General features: G+C 39.8%; 1 protein-coding gene across 1 annotated transcript in view; it reads right to left on the bottom strand.

Moving 5' to 3' along the window:
- The window catches only part of PTBP2 (polypyrimidine tract binding protein 2), a 42,108-nt gene extending 37,177 nt beyond the window's left edge, over window positions 1-4,931 (bottom strand). Inside the window, exon 1 of the mRNA XM_010013481.1 lies at window positions 4,903-4,931. The gene's annotated coding sequence lies outside the window, so the exon portion shown is untranslated. The remainder of the gene's footprint in view (window positions 1-4,902) is intronic.
- Between the last annotated feature and the right edge of the window lie 1,051 nt (window positions 4,932-5,982).

The following is a 5,982-nucleotide window of genomic DNA, read 5'->3' as shown; positions in this document are numbered from 1 at the left end:
ACCTAACCCTCCCTACACTGATGCATACTTGCTACAGAGCACGCTAATTCTCAACATTTTTCTTTCCTCTCCATTTTGCTCTCATTTTTACAGATATATTACACAGTGGCAGAATGAGCATGAAGAAGAAAACGAAAAAGCTACAAGAAAAAAGAACTGGAGTAAACTGATCAGGCAATAAATAGGAAAGTCATTTTCAACAGGGCAAATTTACAGAAGTTCTGTTAAAAAGAGAGCAGATATGTTTCATTGTAAGAAGTTGGGGCGTTTTTGTCACCAAGGACATGTTCCACTGCTGAAAAGACAAATCCAGATGCCAGTTCTGAACCTCCAAACATGGTCACGCTTCATTCCCACTTCACTGCTAGAATGTCCTGCACACTTTTTGCTGTCTCTTCTTGCTACAACTAAGTATTACTGAACACCAAATTTGATTTAAGAACATTATCCTGGCTAACACAAAACTAAAATAGTTCATCTAATTCACAACCAACCCATTTTTCTCATGTCACTGCCCTCAGCAGACTCTTTGTCTAATTTACTAGGAATCTGCTAGTAATTATATCAGACATGCAAAGATAGCTCAAATGTATCATTCTAATAGTTTAAACACAATAGAACAGACTTTCAAATGGCATTTGTCTGTATGAATGAGCCAACCAGGTTTTCTATCCTACCACTCCATACGTTTTTTAAGTATCTAGAATTATAACAGCGAAGGTAAACAGGTTTCAGAAAAAGAAGAAACTGAAAGGAAGAAGCTATTTACATGTATTTTCTCATTTCTTAAGTTAAATGTTAAATTTCAGCAACCTTGAAAAAGGGGGACTTTGGGACACATTACTGTTTGGAAACCTACCAGAAACTACTAGAAGACTTCTTGGCATCTTCTACCCAACCATAATGTAACCAACTACAAACACACCGAGAATTGCTTCTTCTCTTAAGCATAATGCAAAGGCCAATGCCCTGCCTTTGGGGGAGAAAGGCCATTCCCACATCTTTAGACATTACAAAACTATGTTTACAGGAATATCTGAGGTTTTCCCTCCTAGCTACAGCTGGGGCTGTCCACACTTGCCAAGCTGAAGTTCAGTTTTTGGCCAGCACAGCCCAAAGCAGTGTTGACAACGTTGTGAATTCCCAACTGCTATATACCAAATAACACATTCATGAAGGAATGACTGCTTCTTTTCTTCCCAGCAGGCACAAGTACACCTCAGCCACTGCACATGAAATGTGCAATGCACATACAGTAAATGAGTCACTGGATTGTTCAGTCCCCATTTACAGCACAACCGTGCTTGCCATGCAGCAGAAAGATGATACATCCGACTGAAGTGGCACCCACTGCAATACAGCAGAAGAGAAATATCACCTTCAATAGGCACCAAAATTCCACCAGTTATTCCTGCACCTGTGTGATCTATCTTCTTTACATCACATTTTATACCCCTCCAAAGATTCTTTTAATTACTCCAGAGAAAAGCTACATTATATACTTCATACGTTCACTTCAACAGTTGAAAAAGGCTCTAGCACTCCAAGTGCCAAATCAGTTTACTTATCGAGATTAAAGTATCATGACTGTAAAGAGAACATCACAGCTGCAAAGAGAACACAAGCCAGCAATTCAAGCTACAGTTATTAGATTCTGATACTCAAACCAATATAGCCAGTGAGCAATGAGAAGTTTGAGATTAGCAGGTAACTAGCAGGTCATTTCAAACAGACTATGAGCTATGCAATATATTATCACGACTGGAATCTTTAGCTCTCTTCTGTTCACAAACACTTTGCACAAACTGCTTCTATACAAGAGGAATTCCCAAAGTAACATCAGAGCCAAAGCTAAAGCTCATTCTTTTCCCATTATTTTGGAAATTGGAACGTAAGGGGTAAACTGTGCAGAGTGCTGCTTCCTTGCCTCCATGAACTCTAGGTAAGCAAACCAAGTCACTAAAGACCAAATCAAATATGAATTATTTCACATATGCTTAGAAGATTACTGGGTTTTGACATGTTCTAACGCCTTCAGAAATTAAAGCACACTGCTCCTCTGACAGGTTTTAGCCTGGAAGCATGCATTTTGAGTTGTGCAAATCCCCACATTTACTCTGCGTGAACCAAGTTTCCAAAGAGTATGTGTCATTTTTTCCACCTCCATTTTTGAGTTTTATATTTTCCTCAGCTTTTGGCATTAATTTCTGGTGACTCAACACGTAAATAAACCCGAGATTGAACATTCAACACTCTGATGAACAAAAATGGTTTAAATCAAATCACGAACAGCACAAATAAATGGTAATAGCTTCAAATTTAGCAGCCTCATTGTAAGCCTAAGACTGTAAAACTGTTAATAAAACATGATAAGCAAGCATTCCTTTCACTTTATGCTTGCCTTGCCCACATGCAGTCCCCAAAGCCCTTTTATAATGCAGACAATTCCCAGACTACAGTAGTTAACTTCTACTATTACTCTTTTACAAACGGGTGTAAAAAGGTAACACGTTCACTTTGCTGTTTAAGAGAAACCAGCCAATAGTTAACAGAACTATGAAATTTGTGTTGACATGATTGATGATGAAATAAAGCAAATTTTCCAAACAGAAGTGTCACGTGTCACAATCCCCTTCTCCAAGTACAACTGACTGTATCACAAACATGCTGCTGTCTAACTAACTGATCAGCATAATACAGTAGGTAGAAAACCTCAGGAAAGCATTAGGTCAAACAAATGTCCTGGGCAAGTTGATTTCACACAGGTAAATCCCAACCCGCTTCCAAGAGCTATCGAGTCACAACAAAAGCGGTGTCAAAAGAGCATTAACACTGCTGATGCGACTCCTTGGACTCAAAACTTGCTCCCTGCACATTCCCAAAGCACCCTAAAGAAAAGATAACAGCCAAGAAAAGGCCTGGTAGTTTATAAACCACCTATAGATAAAGCATTCCTCAACAGTAAAGCATCAGTTCAGCAAAAGCTGTGAACAGTCACCAGAGAACATAAAAGGCAGATGCTTCACATGGCTTTCCATGAAACATTGCTGAAGCTCCCATCAGGCTGCTACCCAAACTGCATACCTCAATTAGCAAGAATTCCATTTTCCATTCCTGTTAGTATCTTGAGATACTTACAGAAGCTCCAGAATACAATCCAGTTTACTCCTCCCATATTTAACGGCTTTCTTCAGAAAACCACCACCTTTTCTATTGATTCCCACTACTTCCATGCACAAATGGATTGATTCCTTTTAAAATCCAGAGAGGAAGTTCATTTTTACCCGGCAAAGAGCACACCTTTTTGAGACTTATGTGCTTTTCCTTGTATTGATTTTAATCAGTATCTCTGATACACCTGGCCTGCTTTCTTTTTTATATTACATTCTTAATACAACTTCTACAATCAACAAAGCAGTTATGTCACCTGAAATGTCTTCATTTCACTGTGTCTAGTATCTGAAGATATGGTTCCGGTATCGTACTACACACAGCATACCTCATGAACACTCAAATTCTCCTAAGTCAGTCATAGCAATGAGTGAAAGGGATACTATATCCATTTACTTCTCCTGAAGTGAGAATGTCAGAATTTAAGGCTTATGCAATCCATGGTATACCTGAAATTATTTCTTCATTGGACACGACTGAGGGCAACTTATAAATCGTTTCGCCCCAAAACTATGGGGGCAGTTTACTTCTGAAAGACTTGAACTTCCTCAGGTATTCCTCCAAACTATTAAATATAGTTTTCATCACTTAACACTTTTTTCCTCCCCATCAACAGAGAAATAATCATGCCAGTTTGTGTTTCTGATTGGTATTAGCTCCCACCATGTACTTGAACTACACTTTCCTCTGGATTCAGAGAGTGATTTTAAGCTTGTCTTCAATACTGCATGAACCTGTGGGGCCAGATGGGGCCAGAATCTGCAACTGACTTCTTATAGCTTCTCCCAGAAGCAAGCTTGCTCAGAAACATACTACAGGCATACATTCTGACAGAATAGCTGCTGTATCTGCAAGCTGGTTGTATTATATAAGAACTAGTCCAAATCCAGCAGGACCAATGCTGAATGTGAGCCAAAGAGCTTTACTAGACAAAACCTGGCTAACCAAGCAGTTAACACAGAGCAGAGTCAGGTGGTAAGGCAGTGATGTAGTATCACAAAGCCCCTGGACCAATGTGAAGACTTAACTGTATACACTGGAAAACGTCCACATTTCTTCTACTGAAACAGAACTGCTTGCATGCATTCATTAATATAACCTCAAGTTCCTTTGTCCTATATTATCTTTGCATCCTCACTATTTCTCAGTCTGCTTCTACAAAGTACTGATCTAATTCCCACAACAGATTTGGACACAGAAGTGAAGTAAATAGTAAATTAACAACGATTTGGAAGCTCCTCCCTTGTTTTAATAAATAGGACAAATTCATAGCAACTTGAGAAATAAGTAGTAAAAAGGAGCAAACGCCCCCTTCTCTGTCTACATAAATGCTACCTCCCATATTTGTGTGTCTTTTTTAACTTCAGTAGTAACTGTTTCGGAAAGAGGATGGGGGGGATAGATGAAAACATGTCTTTTACAGTCAATATGCAACAATGAGAAAGTGTTGTTCTGAAAAAACAGAGTATGTAAAATGAAGCTTTAAAAATAAGAAGCTGACACTACTACATTAATCTAGTGCCACTGTTTACAGTTCAGTGCCCAGCAAAGCCTTTTGTGTAGAGCCTGTAATTTATCTCTAGGGATTTTTGGTTAATAAAGCATATACTGCTGACTAAATATCAGCTGACAATGAGTAGTTAAAATCTTACAACTTGAAATTACTGACGCGGAAAGTGGTTCACTTTGTATCTACTATTTGCCCCCTTATTTGCCAAGCGCCCATCCTACCTTCACACCAACTGCAACATCAGTGACAATGCTGTAAAAGAAAAAGAGAAAACAACAAGAGGTCAACCAATTTATCCTTATAAAGGCAAGTCTTCAAAGCAGTGCCATTGAAATAGCCAACAATTACCCCAATCAAGAAAACAGATTCAGAGTGCATAGAAATAGATTCAAAAAGGTTCAAAGAACACAGCAGGGCTGAGGGCAAGTACAAAAGCAACTTTCAAAAGCCAGGGTCCAAAGTTTCAAGGAAACATGACTCCAAAGCAGCACTGCCAGGAAATTTATTCAGCGGAAATTCGGGTTTCGGTGATCACAGGGTGAAAGAATTTGTGAGTACAGAACTTTTCCACACACCCCTGTTAACTAGACAGCTAGTTCAGCAACACAGCCTACCCTACAGATCTTAAGAGTCGAAAGCAACGAACCTATTGTTTTAAATTAGCCTGTAAAATACACATTGGCAGGTACCAATATATGCAGGTACCAACTATATGCAGTTTAACCACGTACACCCATATGAAATTTAACCATGGATCCCTATATGAAACTCCGCAACAGGTACATCAAGGCCCATCTTTTCCTTGGAAGCTGTGACATGGTAACTCAATGTATAACACAATCCCAAAAGAAACCTAAGCCCACCCCAACAGACAAGGCAAAACAAGGGTATGTGAAAGCATTCCACAGTGTAATACTCATTAACCTCATTAACGACAAGCCCCCCCAGCCGGGCTTTGCAACTCCTACCATTATAATCACGACGAACCATAAAAAGCCTTTAGAACTCTCAGTTGAAAGGCTGCGTGCTTGAAACATACCAAAGAGATTGCTTCTCTGCTTGAAGCAGAGTAAACAACTCAATAGCACATTCAGGAGCTGGGAGACGTTGTATTTACACTGAGGAAGGCTACAACCACCAGGTCGAACAAAAAGAAGGCCTGTGTAGAGTGACTGCCCAGCCCTGGCCAGGACCGAGGGCCCTCTCTGTCCTGAATGGCTGACTCCTTCTAAACCTTCCCTTCTATGGCCTTCACAGCGGGTCTCCGGCACGCACAAAGGCATCTTCCTACCTGACGGGGG

The sequence above is a fragment of the Nestor notabilis genome, unplaced genomic scaffold (assembly GCF_000696875.1).
Source record: "Nestor notabilis isolate BGI_N333 unplaced genomic scaffold, ASM69687v1 scaffold23450, whole genome shotgun sequence".
Lineage (NCBI taxonomy): Eukaryota > Metazoa > Chordata > Aves > Psittaciformes > Psittacidae > Nestor > Nestor notabilis.
The sequence above is the reverse complement of the archived record's forward strand: the minus strand, read 5'-3'. Positions and strand labels throughout refer to the sequence as shown.